Below are 20,784 nucleotides of genomic sequence, written 5' to 3'. Positions count from 1 at the left end.
AGGTGGGGCCTACGGTTACAGGAATATACTTTCACCATAATCCACAAACCAGGGAAGTCTGAGAATCCAGCGGACTACATGTCCCGGCACCCACTTCCATCGTCAGCTTCCAAGTCATCCATCGCAGAAGAGTACATTCATTTTGTAACAGACCAAGCTCTACCTCCAGCTATCCCTATGGAGACCATTCGAGAGAGTACAGCACAGGACGTCATCCTGCAGAAAGTCCTTCACAGAGTCCGCAACAATCGATGGAGACACGACCGTCAGGACGATAATGCCGACTCCTCGATCCAACGTGAAATGCAGGCCTTCCGGCACGTGAGTGGCGAGCTGTCGGTCACCACTGATGGCATACTGTTGCGAGACCAGAGGATTGTAATCCCCACTCAACTGAGACAAGGAGTGGTTGCTCTTGCACATGAAGGGCATCGGGGAATTGTGTCAACCAAACGAGCACTAAGGGAACGAGTGTGGTTTCCATTCCTCGATCAACTGGTGGAAGCCACCTTGAAGGATTGTCATCTCTGTCAACTCACTAGCAAGAGCGATCCTCCGGCACCATTACACATGACCACCCTACCCAGTGGTGTGTGGCAAGAGATCGCCATAGATTTCTATGGACCCCTGTCATCGGGCAAATATGTACTGGCCATCATCGATGAGTATTCCAGATACCCCATTGCATGCTTTGTGCCGTCCACGAACACTTCCAGTACTCTTAAAGTACTTGATGAAGTCTTTGCAACGTGGGGGGTTCCCAAGACAGTTAAATCAGACAATGGGCCCCCTTTCAATGGAAATGAGTTTGCAGCCTTTGCGAAATACGTAGACTTTCATCACCGCAGGATTACACCCCTCTGGCCACAAGCAAATGGGACAATTGAGAGATTCATGGCCACGCTCAAAAAGACCTTCCAACATGCTACTGCGGAAGGGAGGGATCTGCAAGCAGCACTCAATGAAGTCCTTCGAGCTTATCGCACAACTCCTCACGCAACGACTGGCCAGTGCCCAGCGACCCTTATGCTGGGACGTCCCATGAGGAATCGCATTCCAACGTGGGATGGAGCCTTGAAAGCATCATCATCTGCAAAAGACCCGCGTGAAATAAGAGCAACTGACGAACGCAACAAAGGAAAAATGAAGGCCTACGCAGACCACCAGAGAAGAGCGAGGTCATTATCATTACATGAAGGGGACCATGTTATCGTCAAGCAGGAGCCGCAGAAAAAGACCGACTGTCCATTCAAGGACGAACCATTGGTGGTCACAAGAAGGAAAGGAACTATGGTGACAGCGGAGTCCGAGCAGCGGCGAGTCACGAGAAACATCTCGCACTTTAAGAAACTGCCACAAGATACCTCAAGAACCATGATGAGTGAAATGGACAATCCCAGATCGGAAGAACTGCATTCAGATGATCGTGAGAGCATTGCTCCGATCATTGAGACACTGAGTACTAATAGTCCGAGAGCCAGGTCGCCAAGACCTCATCGTGATGTACGTCCACCCAAGAGACTGATCGAGGAGATGGACTGAGAAGTCAGTATGTTTTGTTTGTTTTGTCACAAAAGGGGGAGATGTTGTGAAGTTAGCATACCAGTAGTTGGGAGTGGGCGGAGCTAGGGGGCCAGAGGAAGAGGAGGAGTGGACACAGGAAAGGGTTAGTTAGAGTAGGGACAGGGCAGGAGTAAGAAGTGCTGAATAAAGCTCCAGTTCAGATAATTACATGTGTATGTGTTTATTGTAGCAGGACGCTACACCCACCATTCCATAGAATTTCTGTCTTTAATCCACCCCAAACAGGAGAGGCTCTCACTGAAGCTTGTGTGTCTAGATTTAATCCAACCTCTTTATATTTATAGAAGCATTTTGCACTTCTAGAGGTGTTATTGTTTCAGATTTTCTAGTCACTTACTGCTGATATCCCCCCAAAAAACTGCCAAGTTCTTTCTTCTCTTAAATTGGGAGATGCTCTCTGAAATAACAGTCCACATACAATAAGATGCAGAGAGATCAGAATGTGTTGGTAATGACTTCTAGGAATAGCATAGCATCAAAAATGACGACCAAATTATTTTGTCAAATGCAGCAGTAGAAGGGATAGAACAAGAGGATCACAGAAAATTTTCATATAACGGGCGTGGTGGAAATTTGTAAAATATTAGATGGGAGGAGCACTCAGTTAGTAAAAAGCTCCCACTTTTTGCACTTAATCATTGATATAAACTAAACAAGATGTCAGGATCTGAATAACAAAAACATCACCAGATTAACACCTTGTCATGTCAACAACCTCCTACACTCTGTGGAGGGTTTAGAGGAAAGGAAAAGCCACACCCTGTTACTTTCTGCCCCTTTTACATTCATGTCAATGAAACCACTGAAAGCAAGGATGGTCATGTGGGAGCCCCTAATCGCGATTTTTAGTGATCAGATTAGTGTAGGAAGAATGATTCGCAGTCTCTCCGCATTTGGAAATGGAATCTGATGGCATGGATCTAGACAGAGAGTTTACAGAGAAGGTTACCTGTCACAATGTCTAGAATAGTGACCTGCACATATTTTGAACTACATTATATTGTAACATTTATATAGCTCTTACTACCCCTATGTGTGTGCGGAAGCACCAGTAGATCTCACACTAGCATCCATTCAAACCCGGAAGTTCTGTCTTGCAATGTCTGCTCTCACTTGTGCGGTACAGTTGGTGCCACCATTCTCTCCCATATAAGTTACCACATTTCTGCCAACTTTACTTGAGGCATTTGGTGATGTTCTTGGGTGGACGCGGTCATACGTCGACAATAACACCTTAACATTCTCCCCTTATAGAAATGAAACATCAGCAGTTTAGCAGACCCTGAGAACAGTGCAAATTTGAATGCTGGCCACATTTCTTCAATTTAATACTTCAAATATGAAGGTGATTGTGGGATCCATGAAATAGATATTTTTTTCTTTATTACAGGTCCTAGAAGTGTTTCACTAGTTACATTTTTACATCAGTAAAGTGAAAGGTCTTGGCCTTCCTTTCATTCAGTATTTGACTTTAGGAACTTAAAATAAGTTACATTTTTGGACATGGTTTATATGTTGTGCGCAAAATAAGATTCTTCCTCTGTGTTGTCATCTTCAGAGAGCCTTAGTGTTCCAATAAACTGACCTATAGTCATAGATTATAGTAATACCAATACATAGATGTACTACCTAAACACATTTTACTGTTGCAAGGTGTACAACATGCAGCTATAAGATTAATTTCAATGTCTTCATAAAAAGAATGCTGGCATTTCCATTAGATGAGATATGATTCAGAAGGCCAACCCCATCTGATGGCCAACACATCATCTTGACATGGTCCAAGGGGCGTGGTTTGCAAAATGTGGATAATGTAACATAGTTCCATAAATATAACATGATTTTTATATTCACAAATGCATTGATGCACAAGAGGGGTAGAGCTGTAAGATTATCAGAGTAACTTAATTTCAGTCCACTGCCTTTCCTTTCACCAACCATTGTTTGCAGGTGTATTAGTGGATTTCTGTTCAGTTTATTGATCAAAGCAACACCTCCCAGGATGCAGTTGGTTGTCAAGCCAAAGCCCCATGGTCATGTGGCTGGATAGTGACATCACACAGATGTTCACATCCTCATAGAGTGGTAGAAGGAAATTACCCTGGAAGCCTGTTCTCTCAGTAAGGAGGGTAAACATTACTCTAGTTAAGTACTGAAACTTGTTTTTCCAAAATGTACTTGTAGCCGCATGCCCAAAGCGATAATGTTTTCAATAGCTCCACGCGACTATTGCAAATAAATACTTGGAAACTGAATGTTCATTGGGCCTGTTCCAGACTCTGGTGTTTACAGTTTTAAAAAACACTCTTGACAGCATGTTCACATTTTATAACCTGGGCCTGCAGATTAAAGTCCTCTCAAGGACATGTCAACATTAGAGCTTTCCACGTCTTCCTCTAAGTGACAATTGTGGTTTTTCAGGGAGTGATTTCTGAGTTACTTTAGAATCTTTACTCCTTCTCTGATAATTTATGTCTTTGTTTTCATTAATCTTTGGAGCTCTTTTATCACACTAGAGATTTACCTTTGTGCTTTGCTTCCCTCACCCCCTGACCATGCAGCACGCTATAGCATAGTTAATAAGGGTATTCATGCCCTATGGGTCACCTTTAGTTTGGTCTTTTAAAGCTTAAAGCATTTTTATTAGGCGCTAAAGAGTTAACATATATAGCATCCAAGTAGAGCAGAATTAACAAAACTAAGGTAAAACCAACCTAATGGAAGTGGCATAATTGCAACAACAACCATTAAATAGCTGGTAAATTATATATTGCACAGCTCGTGTCATAGCATTTAACTCAAGTGCGGGCAAGAAACCCTGCCTCTCAATACATCATTTAATTTCTACAAATTTACCACTATCACAACATTCAGCAGACCACAATTGAAGAAAAGACTTCAGACCTTGATCCATTCCCGTGTCTCCAATTGCCACCATGCCTTCCTATGATGTCCACAGTTAAGTCTCTTACTCACGCCCATCCTCCTTGGTGATGGGGAGAAATTCTCTAGCCGCCTTGGGATTTATGAGCATCATAGTCCTTACCTGCATCACATACTTCAAGTTCTGGAAGACACCAGAGGGATGCTTCATACCCTTTTTACAACCAGCATGCAATATTTCAGGATGTAAAAATCATGTCTATGTCACGCCATCACCAAGCTTAAAGCAGGGAGCATGTGCCTTCTGGGGTCACTTCCATGTTGAGTTTCCTTGATGCCGCTTTAGTTTCGGAGTTGGATGCCGGGAGCTCTTCCTGGGTTGCCGCGGAGGAATCCTTGGCTTCTATTCTCCTGGGATTAAAAGAAGAGATGAGGAGCAGTTTTAAGATCTCTGAGCAGAACCAGGCGGAAATCCAGGCCTTGTGCACAGCCTTAGCTCAGAAGCTTGAAGAGGTCTCTGCCCAAACTGTTGTCCTGGTACATGAGGTGACGAACATCAAACAGGTTACTGATGAGAATACTGTGAGCGTAAGTCTCATGACCAAACAGAATAAGGAGCTGAGAGAAGACATAGAAAGGCTTGAAGACCTCGCGCAGATATAATTCCAGACTTCTCAACGTTCCTGAATCCATGGAGGGCTCGGATATTAAGGCCTTTGTCATCTCATTGTTGCAGGGCACAGTCCTGAAAAATAGTCCAGATATTGATTTTGCCTCTGAAATTCAACATGTGCAGTGGGACCCCTTTAAAATGATTCCAGGGAGGCAGAAACTGAGGAAAATTGTAATCCATTTTCTCTTGTATACAGTTAAGGAGGCGATTTTGACCATGGCGCTAAGGGATGGCTCTTATTCGGCAGGGGCTTATTCATTCTCTATTAGATCAGATGTTTGCCATAATACCGTCCAGAGACAGTGGGAGCTGGGGAAGAGGATGGAGAAGCTGAACAAACTTTGGCAAGCACAGCTGAAATTTCCTGCTTCTTTACAGATTATGTGGCATAATCACATGTATAACTATCGATCGGTGGAGGAAGTGGATGGATTGATTGACACAATTAGGAAAGGAGCAGATGCCTGATGTGTCTCAGGAAGGTTAGGCTTGATGGGGAATGTAGGACCCGGTAGACTTCTTATTTCTATCATGTTAGTTTCCCTGTGAGAGAAGACCACCAGACATCAATGCCTAAAAATCAAGGGAGGGTTCCCCAGGGCAGGGGACCGGGACGGCACAGGGTGTGGTTTGGAGGTGGGATGGGGTAGGGCATGAGGTCGGGAGCAGTTGGAAAAAAACTCTAAAAAAGAAATCCTCAATACCACAATTACACATGAGTATAGCGTTGTGCCAGTTGTGCGCAGTATCAATCTCAAACTACCTAGATGAGGGGAGTTAATGAGCTATCCTTCCTGTCCTGGAATGTTAATGGTCTTAGGGCTAACCGTAGGCAGAGGCTAATAATGAGGTATCTGGAAGAAAGTCAGGCCCATGTCATTTTATTACAGGAAACTCACTTAGATGCTAGCAAGGGTAGTGCCCTCCTCTCTAAATGTCGTTGGATAGAGAACTTTGTTGTTTCTGAGCAGACGGATCACTGTAGTGGTATAGCAATCCTGATCCAGAAGGGGGCTAGATATGTTATAAAATCCTCTAAGACTGATAACTCCGGGAGACGGATTGTACGAACTCTTGGCTGTGGAGTTACTGAGTTGGTATGTGCTGTCTTCTACAGGCCTAACACTGATGAACCTCGCTATCTAATTTTGAGTGGAATTTAATGGAGGCTACATCCCCAGTTGTTATTAAGGGGGTTTTAATGTCCTCCTCAATCCAATATTGGATAGGTCTACTGCAAAGAGACATGTCCACACCCCTCGCGTATGGCAGGCTCTTTTTAATATGTTGTTAGGTTTGGTTGTACTGGGTGTGTTGAGACACAGGATGGGAGCCAGTCAAGGTTTTACTTTCCACAGCAAAAAGTATGGACATTTCTCTAGGTTAGATTATTTCTTTGTAGATAGGACCATAGTGGATGGTATAACAACAATAAGCACTTTACCTGGCCACATTTCTAATCATGCTGGGGTCACTATGTAATTAAAAGGGTATGGTGGACTGCCGAAGCCAAGTTGAACGTTTTAAAGGGCTATTCTTTCTGACTTCGAGGTAGGGGAGGCGCTAAAGTGGGCAAGTACGGTCTTCTTTCTTGATAATATGGGGTCAACTTCCCCAGATGTAGTATGGGATGACTCAAGGCATATATTAGAGGGGTGCTACAGAATCTGGTACATACTAAAACAAAGACTGAGAGATTAAGCATGAAGAGATTGTAAGACAAAGTGGGATCTTTAGAGGCCAATTTGTTGCGGCTTGACTCTCGAACAAGTGCTGGAAAGGAGCAGTTACTGAGGCAATTAGAAGAGGTGAGGCAGAATTTCAGGATCAAATTAGATCAGAAGCAGGGAGCAATGACAAGCTGGCTGTATTAATAATTTTGAATATGGTGAGAAAGCAGGGGCACTACTAGCATGGAAAGCCAAAGCTGATAGGTCACGGAATCGTATCAGACAGTTGGTAGTCAACCCCAGGGATATTACAGATAAGATGGAAGAGATGCAAACCTGCCTCATATCCCTATTCTCTGAACTATATACGGAGGCTCGCCCGGATCAAGACTTACTTAAAGCTTGGCTGAGGAAAGTGCAATTACCAAGATTGACAATTGAGGGTAGGGAGGGGCTTGACGCTCCTATTTTCAAGAAAGAGAGTCGCTCATGTCTATCTCAGAGTAAGAATGGTAAGGCAGCCGGCCTGATGCCCTGCCTGCCAAAGTGTATAAATTCCTAATTGAAGAACTGGTTCCAGTTCTGGAGAACCTGTTCAATTCAATCTATCAGCAGGGTGGGCCAAATTCCAGAACATGGAAGATGGCCACTATAGTCCTGATTTAAAAACCCTTTAAAGACCTAGTAGGGCCGATTCCTATCGTTCAATCTCCCTGCTGAATGCCGACTATAAAATCTTTATGAGCATTCTGGCGGGGATATTGGCAAAGCTTGCCCCACAGCTGACACATTTAGATCAGACGGGTTTTATCCCCAAGAGACAGATTTAGGAGATGATGAAACAACTTATTGGTACGATAGATCTTGCCACAACCTGCTTGTCTCCCTTGGCCATTATCGCAATAGATTGGGTGTGTTGGACGTACCTTTGAGAGGTCCTGAGAGCCATGGGATTCAGTTTGGGTTTCACATATGCCCTTCAGATGCTGTATCATGATGCAGCTGCCAGGATTCTTCTTAATGGTATATTGGCTCTGAGCTTCAACATTTCAAGAGGTACGTGGCACGGATGTCCCCTGTCACCCCTCTTGTTTGATATCTACATCGAGCAATTTGGGCAACTTTTAAGAGCAGATGGACAGGTTGTACCTTTTACTTCTTCACCCTATAATAGCAAGTTTGGGTTATATGAAGACGATCTGTTCATTTATACAACAGATCCCGCTATATCTATCCCGAGAGTGGAACATCTGGTTTCAGAATTTGCGGCCTTCTTAGGGTATTTAGTAAATCCCTCCAAAACTGAAGTGATGTGCTGGAATATCAAAGGTTGGGGTGGGAGGACTAGCCCTGGCCTTAGATATCTAGGGATCTCAATTGTAAATAAGGTGGATGAAATTCCCCAGTATAATCTGCAAAGGGTAGCTAGAGAGATAGATTGCCTTCTTGCTAGAAGGAAGAACTTGCCACAAACAATTTATGGCTACGTGAATTTAATAAAGATGGCGGTCCTTCCCAGGCTGATTTATCTTTTCAATTGTTTATTGCTCTGCCGTTCTCAAATTCCAGCATTGATCAAATTCAGGGGAATGTAGTTTGTTTTATCTTGGCTGATAAGGGGGCCGAGCTGGCCTGGAAAAGCTAAGATGCAGGCTTGATAAGAGAGGCCTGGCTCTTCCCGATTTTAATCTCTCGACAGCATTCCAGTTAAAAAATGTGCAAATGCTGATAGAGAAACCCGATAAGTCTACTTGGGTGAAATAATAAGAGAACTGAGTGGGGTGGGTTTCCTGTACAAGTTTGGGCCCCCAGATTTTTAAAGAAAGTTTGTCTTAGAGTTTTGAGGTCTGCGCTGATTTTATGGTACAAGATCAGGAGAATGTTAGGGTATAACTCTGACTTCGCCCCAGTATGGGACTCTCCTGGAACTCCGCTATGTTCGAAAGACAGCCTAAGTCTCCCATTATCGAGGCTGGCATCACTATCTTGGCTGATCTGATGACATCTGAGGGGCTGCATCCATTGGAAGCTTTAAAAGCAAAGTGGGAGCTAGCCTGTCCAGGTTCAAATTTGTACAATTATCCTCCTGGTTTTTGGTCTCAAAGCAGGGGATGGGGGTGACTGTGATTTGGAATTTCCTCTTTAGGATGTAAGAGCAAAGAGTAAGGAGGTTGTAGCCTGGTATTGGAAACTCTTGACCCTGGACGAGAAGAACTTAACGCCTCCTTACTTAGTGGCCTATTACGATTGCGGATTTCCTGTATCCTCCGGGCCGGCGGAAGCCACCGCCGGCCCGGAGGATGCCGGAAAACTGCTGTGGATGCTTGAAAGACCCACCCCCAAATTAGGATGGCTGATGGGTCTTGGAATCTGTCCACCACTTTTCCGCCGGCTGGCGGTGTCTATCAGACACCGCCAGCCATATTATGATGGAGTAGAAAGTATGCTTTTCCACGGCGGCTTTTCCACTGTGGAAAAGCATACAGACCTTCACTTCGGGGGCCCGTTGCGGGCCCCCTGGGTGAAGAGGGGGTGGGGGGTGCACATGGAGGTTACCTATGGTACCCTCCTGCATTTGCGTGATCAAAGCGGCAGGCACCGCACGGTGCCTGCCGCTTTGTGCACACAAATGCCGTGCATGCATTTTTAACATTGCGGCGGGTGCAGCTTGAAGCTGCACCGCCGCAATGTTAAAAATAGAGGATGTGACCGCCACCCTGGCGATCACATCCTAATCTGCACGGAGGGACCGCCGCTGCCCCTGCGGACGGTCCCTCCTACTCTATGGTGGCGGACGGACTCAGGTCCGTCCGCCATCATAATCGGCCCCTTAGTCTGGGAAGGAGCCTTTCAAGAGACAGATCTTCTACCGGCTTGGAGTAACTCTTTGAGGCTCTTGAACTAAGTTGCCAAACCAGCGAATCTAAAGAGGAACAATTTCTTTACTATCAATCGGCTCTTACTGGACACCAGATAAAATTGCTAAGTTTGCCCCCCTTCCTCCCTCCAAGTGCAAGCGGTGTGAATGTGTGGAAGCCAATGATGTCCAGGTTTTCCTCCATTCTCCTGGGTTAAAGCATTACTGGGGAGGAATTGAACTTATTTTGCAAGACATCTTTGGTGTGTTGATGGTTATGAACCCCGTGCTAGGCCTCCTGGGAGTTGATGAGATAACACACAAGCACTTGCTTTGCCAGCAGAGAGGGCTATTATTCCACTTGCTACTCATTGCCAGGAGGGAAATCTGTAAGATGTGGACCAATCCAGTACCCCCGAAGGTGGATGACTGGGTTAGGGCGGCTGTTTGGGTTTGGCGCTCATATCTGGGGCCTGAAATGGGCTATCGCTCTGATGTAGGGCGATTATTTGGAGTGGTGCAGGAACCAAGGGATAGGTCAAGCATTCCAATGATTACACCAAGGCGCCATGAGAGGTGAGGGTCTGGTTGTTTGTTGGGACCCTGAGTGAATGCAGTAGACCACAGGGTGGAAAGATCGTGCGGTTTGAGACGTGCAGATGCCCCTGGTGGTATGAGGATAAAAATATAATGAAAAAGGTGGCGGTCCCTTGGGATGACTGAGGTATTTTACCCTGCTGTCCCAATGTAGTGTATCCTGTCCACCAGTCTATAAATCAGACCCTTAAGGTGATGTTTCCTTGGGACCATGAGCAGACTGGTCACAGTGACACGCGTCTATGTTCAAATACCACATTTGTTGACTGCAAAGTCCAAGCAGACAGTGATTTTTGAAAGCAGAGTGCAGGTGCAGTTTTGAAGCGAAGGTGCGTGATCCTGTTTGGCTGTGCATGAGAGGTGTGTAAAGTGAACAGTGGCCCTGTGAAGCCCATTCTTGAAATAGAAATAAAAAAGTGCAGGTACCCACCATCTGAGGACACCAGTTTGTTACTAAGAAGCACTGGCAGTCTCCCATTAAAAGGGTTGCACTTCTGCAGATGGCGGCCGTCGCCTGCATACCCTCACGGGTGACAAGTAGCGCTCTACATATCTACTGATTGATTGATTGAGTGCCAGTACTCACCCTTTCACAAGAAAGACATGCGGGGACTTAGTACCTTAGAGTTCCGGCCCACTTAACCCCTTCGCCGCGGGGCTAATTCCCCCGCGGCGCGGGGGGAGGAGGGGCATGCACGGCACCACCGTACTCATGACGAGATGAGCTCGCCATGACTCCGCCCACTTAATGGAACAACCCGCACACGAGGGGAATTAGCCCAGCGTGTGCATTCCACGGCCGTTATGACGAGCTCAGCTCGTCATGAGCCTCGAAGAGGTTAAAGTACTGATAATTGGTTCTGCTCCCAAAGGCTATTTGGTGAGGGTGCATTCATGGCCTTTGTTATACACCAGTCCATGTCTATCGTGGTGACTGAGGTCAATGAATACAAATATTAGAACTGTAAAAGAGGAGGCCCATATTTTTCCTATCTTCTCTACAGGGATGTAACTTGCACTTCTGCTTGCAACCTAAGTAGAATGATTTTAAATTAGGAATGTTTCTGTACATTGAACGATAGTCTACATTTGTATAACACTAAGGCTCTCCAATCCAATCCAATGTTCTGTATTTCGGTTATTCACCATAAAAGAGCAAGCACAAATATACACAAACAAGTTAAAATATTTAAAATAGTTTAAAAGAGATAAAATAGAACAATTCATCTGACATAGTGCATTTTAAGTTAAAAAGCGATAAAAGTCAACAACAATCAAGACCTTGGTTTTGCATGTTAAGGAAATTTCCCCTAGCATACCACATGAGATTTGACCGCAAAAACTATATGAGAATCTGTGTTGTATTTTAGGATTCTAAAGGCTTCAATACAGTGAGTTGTGCCTAGGTTTTTACATAACTGTACTAACCATCTCTGTCTTGCTGTGCGATATCCTGAACAAAAAAAAGAACACATGAAGTTCAGACTCATCACACGCGTTGCACGCTCTCACTCACACACCTCATTCGTCCAACCTGTTTTTCTCAAAATACCTTACTGGTACATTCCAAAGTCTAGCAATTAATTATACTCTAGGAGCCAGGCATTAGCATTTCTGATAAGTAAACACTTGGAGCTTCAGTTTACTCTGGGTCTTTGCCAGAAACTGATGTTTAGAGTTAAACAGAGAACTAGCAATAAATAATGAAACCTTGTTTAAGGGTGCACATTCCAAGGCAGGGCAGAAGCTGTTTTCATGCTTGCAGTTACCAGTGCTTGCCTTGAGCCTGTAACTGCAGCTGGTGGGCACCATCACTGATCTTTGATGGGCCATGGCCTTCCTTTCCATTGCCAGACTTTGACACAGAGCAAGAGAAAGGGAGGCAGATAAAGGAGAAAGGAGGAGTTAGTGAAAATGAGGAAACAGGATGAAAAGCAGAGTTGAATAAAAACCTTCACCCGTGAGATAAATAGACAAGAGTTGCAGGATGGTGGAGGAGAGAGGCATGAGGTGGATTCAAGAGTAGGCAGCCTCAGTGTTCCGCAGCCCAGGCATTTGGCAGAGCAGCCAGTGGTCTCCTAAGACATGTTTTGGCCACCTGCTCTTATGTTTCTTTACAAATTAAGCTTAGCATTTTTGCAATTTCAAAGCCTTCTTGCTTCCTCCCCCATATACAGTAAAGTTCAACCCATCATGAGCTGCCAGTGTTCATGCAGTCACTAGAACAAGCCTTCGTGTGAAGATCTAATCCATAGTACAATCGCTTCCGTAGCACTGCGAATTCACTGAGTGACACCTCTGCCCCATCCCTGCGCGGGCTGCACAGAAGGCCTGAGAAATCTGACTAGACACCCACAGGAAAAAAAGAGGACCAATGTGGGATCTCCAGAGCTGATGTTTAGGAAGCAGATATTGGGGCACAGAGAAACTGGAAAGTTATCTTACAAAGGGCAATCATAAAGAGAAATGTATGAGTGTGTGTGTGTGTGGGTTTGTGTGTGTGTGTGTGTGTGTGTGTGTGTGTGTGTGTATATATATATATATTCACTGAAAAAAACATAGGTTTCAGGGACGTTATAGTTAGTTGGACATTTGACTCATATAAAACAAGAGAAATCCGCCAGTTATAGTTAGTTGAGCTAACTATAACTTGCGAACCCGCAATGCACTGCTGATGCCGTCACATATTACTTAAACAACTGGGGGTGGTGATGGACAGAGTTTCTGAATTAAGCAGAATACTCTCACCCAGTCAAGAGATCAGGGCTTGATCCAACACCGTTTTTTTAGCTCACTGCACCATCCCAGCTCAGAACCTGGCTATATGCAAATTAGTCTGTCCCTGGCCCAGTGCATCATGGGAACAGGGCAGACCAAACAAGTCACATATTACATCACTGATGTCACGGTCAGTGACATCACTGATGATATCACTGATGACATCTCAAATGACATCACTGATGACATCTCAAATGACATCACTGACGACATCATACAGTAAATGTGTATTTCGGTAAAGTTTAAATATTTTGCATATATATCTATACCAAGGTGTATTGAAGAATGAGTGGATTTACGAGTGCCTGAAGGGATTATTTAGTAGGTGCGGGACTGACTGTACAAAAGAGTGATTGAATGTGTCTTACTGAATGCATGGGTTAGTGACTAAACTGTGTGAAAGTCTGTATTAGTGTCTCAGTTGGTGTGTAAGCGGCTGCATGAGTTGGTGAGTAGATACATAGGTCTCTATATGGTTATTGATTTTATTGTCTGAGTATCTGTATGAGTGCCTGAGTGTCTGTGTCGGTGGGTGCGGGGCGTGTCACTCTGTGCATTGATGTCTGAGTGGTTGATTCACTAGTTGTATGGATTGAAAAGTGCATCTGTAAAGGGCTGTAGGGATGACTTAGTGTGTGTATGGGTGTGTTGGTGAGTGAAGGAATGTCTCAGTGGTATATATGTAAGTAACTACATATGTTTTAAGGCAGTATATGTCAATGTTGGAGTATATAAATGAGTATACATTAGAGTAAGCTATTTGAAGAGTGGGTGTATAAATCACTGCTTGTATCAGTGATTGTATAAGACAATAAGTATGTCTTAGCATCTGCATAAATAAGTGATGTGGTGTGTGTATAAATAACTCAGTTGGTGTATACGTCTGTATACATGAGTAAATGAGTATGTAATTTATTCTTTGCATGACTGACTAGGTGTGTGACAAACTCTATGGATGAGTGGTAGAGTGGAACTGTATGTATAGTGGTATCAGTACATAATATAGAACTGTTTTGATGAGTAACTGTATGTGTAAGAGACTGGATGTGTGTATAGACCTAGGAAATAGTAGGTGGCTATGTAGATTCTGGCATTCATGTGTGTATGGTTTGAAAAATAGTAGTCTGTATTTTAGAGTGTGTGCATCATAGTTTGTATATGGCATCAGTATGCGCATCAGATTATCACATGAATGATGTCATCAGTGATGTCATCAGTGATGTCATTTGAGATGTCATCAGTGATGTCACTGATCATGTCATGAGTGATGTAATATGTGACGTCACCGGCAGTGCATTGCAGGCGCGCGAGTTATAGTTAGCTCAACTAACTATAACTGGCGAATTTCTCTGGTTTTATATGAGTCAAATGTCCAACTAACTATAACGTCCCTGAAAGCTATGGTTTTTTCAGTGAATTTCTAAGGTTTTTTAAATGCTAACTCCTAACTATAACGTCTGTAAAACCTATGGTTTTTCAGTGAATTTCAAAGGTTTTTTAATTGTTAATTTCATATTTTAATATTTATAAAATCTATATTTTTTCTAATTGTTTTTTAATATTTTGCAACTCTATTATCCTTTTTCTAACTTTAAAAATGATGTAATGTTTTATATCTTCCCTCAAAAATATGTATATTATTATTATTATTTTTTTTAGAAAACTACCGTCCCGTAACGGTAGGCTACCCAGCTCGATCAGCACGCGAATCCTATCCACCTCATTTAAATGATGCGCTTTTCGTATCCGATGGGCTTGTGACACGCGTAACAACATGGACGTATGAGGTCGCGCCAGCTGCTACTGTAGGATGCTACCGGTACGCACTACCAAGCGGTGCGTTACATCATGTACATATGGGGTGGCACCCGCTGTGCGTTCCAAATGCGACTAATGCACACTGCCGCGCCCTGTGTTACATCATAGACATACGATATCACGCCGCATATGCCATTCCCTCATTTTTTTGTCTCAAAACTATATTTAAATAACTTTCAAATGTATATGAGAGCAAGCTATAATTAACAATATTTTAAACAGTTATATATTTCTAACTGTAATAAACTCATTTATATTTTCTCAAAATCACATCGGGTGCAATCTCATTGTGCACTAGCTGCGTGATTGCCATGTGACCATAAAAAAAAACATTTCATAAGTTCATAACATTTCCCATTGTAACAGTTCGAAAACGCCACCCATTGTAGTCAATTTCTGTACTGCATTTCATGAAACACACCTCTTCTGTTTAGAGAGCTTTGTTCTAAACTTTTTGCAATATACACATATCTTACACTACACACAACATGCAACAATAATTTTCATGCTCTGTAAAGTAGCCTTCCACCTGTGATAGCCATACACCTAAAAGTTACATTACCGAAATGTTCTCCAATACCAGAGGTAACATGGTTGCATACACTGTCCACAGCACAACGTAATATAGTACGGCCCAGAGACAGTATCATGCATAGATAATGAACCCACGTACACAGATGGATAGTGCAAGTGCGTACGGGCACGTGTGCTCGACTCCTTTTTGTTACCAGGGTCACATTTCCAGTGACGTCTGTGCTGGATGCGTGTGGGGTGAGTGTAAATCAGCCCTCAGGGAATAGTTGCTGCTAGCATCAACTATACCAGTAATCATTGCATCACACACAGATATTCAATATTAAAAGAATCAATAATTTGTGCTGCAGTAAGGCAGGGACAGTACATGTGAAATAATATATAAATAATTTTATTGTAAAAGAACCACAACTTGTGGTATACTGACACACAATTAATAGATCTAAAAAAATACATAAAAAGATGACATCATAAACACTCCATCAGTTCTAGTGCACTCACATAGCCACATCAAAAGCATTCAGCATGTGCACAGCCAGCAATAATGTGTGCTGTAGATAGGCCATACTAGGAGCAATATATTTTGCCATCAACACTACATCATCTGCAATAGCAACTCAATCTGAATTGTGAACACTGCTGTCTGCAGTGTTGGCCTCAGAGAGCGGTCAGCAACGACCCACACCTACATAAGGTGACTTCAGCTGCACAGTGTGTTGTACGCGAAGCAACAAAAAAGCATGTGCAGAGCCTGCAATGATACATATGCATGGTGCAGACAGGACGCACTAGAGCAATGTCTTTTCCTACAGGACTACCTCATATACAATAGCAACTCAATCTCAATTGTGAACACTGCTGTCTGCAGTGTAGGCCAGAGTGAGCGATCAACAAGGGCCCACAGCCACGTCGCATTGACTTGAGCTCTACAATTTGCAATACGCAAAGCAAAAAAAAACGTGTGCAGAGCCTGCAATGATGCATATATGTGGTGCAGACAGTACGCACTGGAGCAATGTCTTTTCCTACAAGACTATCTCATCTACAATATCAACTCAGTCTCAATTGTGAACGCTGCTATCTGCAGTGCAGGCCTGAGAGAGCGGTCAGCAAGAGCCCACAGCCACATGGCATTTACTTGAGCTCCACAGTTTGCAATACGCGAAAGAAAAGAAACGTGTGCAGAGCCTGCAATGATGCATAAGAGTGGTTCAGATAGAGCGCATTGGAGCAATGTCTTTTCCTACAGGAGTGCAACATCTACAATACCGACTCAATGTCAAATGTAAAAACTGAAGTCTGCAGTACAGGCCTTAGAGAGCGTTCAGCAAGGGCCCACAGCCAAGCAGGCATGGACTTGAGCTCTACAGTTTCCAATACACGAAGCAAAAAAAAACGTGTGCAGAGCCTGCAATGATGCATATGAGTGGTGCAGAGAGTACACACTGGAGCAATGTCTTTTCTTACAGGACTACGTCCTCTACAATACCGACTCAATCTCAATTGTGAACACTGCTTTCTGCAGTGTAGGCAACAGAGAGCAGTCAGTAAGGGCCCACAGCCACATGGCATTGACTTGAGCTCTACAGTTTGCAATACGCAAAGCAAAAAAAATGTGTGCAAAGGCTGCATTGATGCGTATGAGAGGTGCAGACAGAGCAAACTACAGCAATCTCTTCTCTTACAGGACTGCATCATCTACAATAGCGACTCAATCTGAATTGTGAACACTACTGTCTGCATTGTTAATTGAAGGCAGTACTCACACAACCATCAATACTTTTTCTCACTACCTCTTTACAAAATACAACAACATAAATTACATAAAACTCTACAATAAATAAATCCAAACAATTCTAATTGGGATTTCATCTGTCCACAGTCTACTCTATTCACTGTTCCTTTCGACTTGCAAGATGAATTTGGTCATTGTACTGAACCTGTAACTCATCTAAAAAAACATCTTCAGCCAAATATACTATACCCTTATAGCCTGCCGTAGCAGGCTATACCGGCCATTAAAGGCCCTTTTTAGCATTAAAGGCCCAAGCTGAAGGTGAAGGCCTTTAACAAGGCAGAGAAACTTTAATAGCCACTATAGCCCAGCTACAAAGAGCTATAAGGCTATTCTGCGACTAGAGGATCCAATCTTCTAACAAATAAAGCAAAGCCTTAAGAGAGCGCAAAGGGATTGGAATCCCTTCAGCCTAACTGAAGCATTTGTTCACATCCAGAGCTGTTGGAGGGGGTTAACAGAAATCATCACAAACTTTAACTTCTGACATCCTCAATCATAGAATCAAGACCCAGTTTCACTGTTTGGACCTGCTGTACCGCGGTGTATTCCAGCAATAGCAGTCAACTGAGCCCAATAACCATGTGCAGTAGTTAACTACTCTGATGCACCTCAACAGAGGGAGTTCTGTGAAAAAAACCAGCAACAGGTAATATCATTTGTGTGACAAACACACCATTCCACTGTTGGGACCTAGAGTTTCTTACACCTAGTCGAAGGGAGTACCTTCATCTCCAGTCTCAGATGCACTTCTAACATAATCCATTGTGGGATCAAGACACCGTTCCACTGTTGGGACCTACAGCTGGTTGCACCTGGTTGAAGGGACTACCTCCATCTCCACTCTCAGATACAGTTCTAACATCGTCCATTATGGGATCAAGACACCGTTCCACTGTTGAGACCTACAGAAACTGCATCTCATCGGACAGGGTACACAGAAAACATCACAAAATGTAACTTCTAACATCCTCATTCATATAATTAAGACCCCGTTTCACTGTTCGGACCTGCTGTACCATGGTGTAGTCCAGTGACTGTAGTCAACCAATCCCAATAATCATATGCAACAGTTAACTACGAAATCACAAAGTCTAATGCACCTCAAGGTAGGGAGCTCTGTGAAAAGCAACCACCAGGTAATATCGGACATCGTCCATTGTGGGATCAAGACACCGTTCCACTGTTGGGACGTACAGTTGGTTGCACTTGTTGAAGGGAGTACCTTTATCGCCACTCTCAGATACAGTTCTAGCATCGCCCACCATGGTCTTAAAAACACCGTTCCACTGTCGGAACCTATGGGACTACTGTGTTAGTAGTATATAGAGCACTCCACGCTCCTGGGCCTCAGGCTGGGCGCTGTGTGCCTGTGTCGCGGTAGCCAGCGTTAATCTGAGGAGCCTTCCGATCTCGCAGACCTCGGCCCAGGACATTCCGCCGGCACGTGGTGAGCCCTCTTTCACATACGGCTGTTTCGAAAGGTGAACTGTTGAGCATATATGCGTCGCAGCAGCTATTACACTTTCTAGATTCCAGCACGCTGAAAGCATCATTCACGCAGCCACCTTTGCTCATTGCGTCAGCCTCATGGCGGTGTAAGCTGTGCAGACCTGGCAGACACGCTCGCCAATCCGGAAGAGAACCACACCCAGAGAAACGTGCCTCTTCTTCAAACCCCTACGCTAGCCTTGTGTACGCTGAGCCAGCCCACTACCCTAAACATTTAGGGGGGAAGGCACGTAGGCGCTACCTTTTGGTAATCTTCCCTACTGACTGTACTTTCATGGTTGCGTCCACTATCCACTTCATTCAATAGACCATCAGTGTATGTTGACATGTACATGTCTGTGCTCTGCATACTCAACTGTGTCCGGCACATCCCCTCAAGACTTTACATTCTCAATAACAAGCACTCCTACGGAATATGAGCTGGCACACCACATGTCCTTACTGTTTCAAACAGAGTAACTTCCTGTGGCATTGTCTATTCCCACCCACACAAAGTAACTCCCAAACTTCAACTTGGCCTTCAATTCTTAGTTTGAAAACAGATTTCAAGAAACAAACCAAACTAAACGCACTTTTGGTCAGAACAGTAGTCTCTCTCACTTCTGCAAAAGAAAGGTATCGACTACAGATACCACAAACTTCAAGTAAAATACACTCCCTTTTAAATATGAACCGCCCATTACACTTTGTGAATTTTTACACAATTTACAACACATGTCACACCCAAGGTCTGGCACACTTTTTTAACACACTCTCCTACTGCCTCTATCTATCATCGGAGCTAGCTTCAACATAACATTTATCTACACTTATGCAATATGCGTACAACCATTGTTTAATTGTAAAACTTGCCCATTTGACTGGCGAATGGACATATGCCTTGCCAACATCCCAACAATCGCTCCCGATATCCAGCAGGTAATGCATTATCTTGAAAACCATGAACGGGATTGTTCTGGCAGTGGAGAAATGTCGAACGCAATGGAAAAAGGAATCGCAGTGGAATGGGATTTCTGCGCAGCCACAAAAGATCTCCTGCAACGTGCAACCTTTTACAACATCGCAGATTGCCTGCCAATTCAAATTGCCGCTCCAATATTCGAGGAACATTACTGTCCCTTCGAAGATATGAATTGGATCGCTTCGCTTTTCTGAGACTATGACAACAATTGCCTCTTGGAACATTACGCATCTCAAGCCGCTGAAGAACTTCTGGACTGGAATCTCCAAGACTTGTAAGAAACTCATGTTATTCTTGAATTGGATTTTCTACTTTTTCCTTTAAATTTTTTATAATACACTTCAATCCTACTACTTTCATATAACAACTTTCTAAGTATACTCAGACATTTGAACTCTATCTTCATTATTGCCCCTTACGTCTCAACTTTAACCAGGTATCCGTGATGTATGGCCTTTGCAAATACGCTATTTACTTCCTAAATTAGCCTAAACCTGACACCCATTTTTAAACCACGTCTATTCTTTGTGCACACGCCTCTCTGCCTCCCTGTTATTCACAAAGCCCTTTCACACAAATTTACTCAAAGTCAACTTCTGCTCAGAACCTCACAATACAAATGAAAAAAGACGACTTTGTTTAGCAACTGGTTGGCACTGTGTAGTAATCGTAAACTACCTTTATTTTCATTATACAATTTATTCATCCATGTCTAATAGCTATTGTGTAGGTCACATAGAACTCTAACATATAATGTGCAATTCACTGATGCAGGAGCTTCAATTTGACTACAGCAGAAGCGTTTGGAGTTTGTCTCAGCTCGATGCCTTAGCTCTGTACACAAGATTTTTTTTTTGAAACAGCTGAAGACAATAATGTATAGTTTCACTACAAAGGTACCGAATGTGCTTCTCCGAAGCGCAATGTTTGTATTCATCCTCAAAGTTCCAATGTGGGTAGAACTAGTACCAATTCTGACACGCATCACATTGAATCTACTGCTGACTATTCTACTATTGATAATTTTGTGTTACAAAAAAGCACTGCCAAGGTACCTAAAAAGTTTGTTGATTACATTTTGCAATTTCTTTTTTATTTCTTTTTTTTCTTAAAGGATACATG

The sequence above is a fragment of the Lissotriton vulgaris genome, unplaced genomic scaffold, assembly GCF_964263255.1.
Source record: "Lissotriton vulgaris unplaced genomic scaffold, aLisVul1.2 SCAFFOLD_2367, whole genome shotgun sequence".
In the NCBI taxonomy this organism is placed as follows: Eukaryota; Metazoa; Chordata; class Amphibia; order Caudata; family Salamandridae; genus Lissotriton; species Lissotriton vulgaris.
This window is presented reverse-complemented; position numbering follows the sequence as displayed.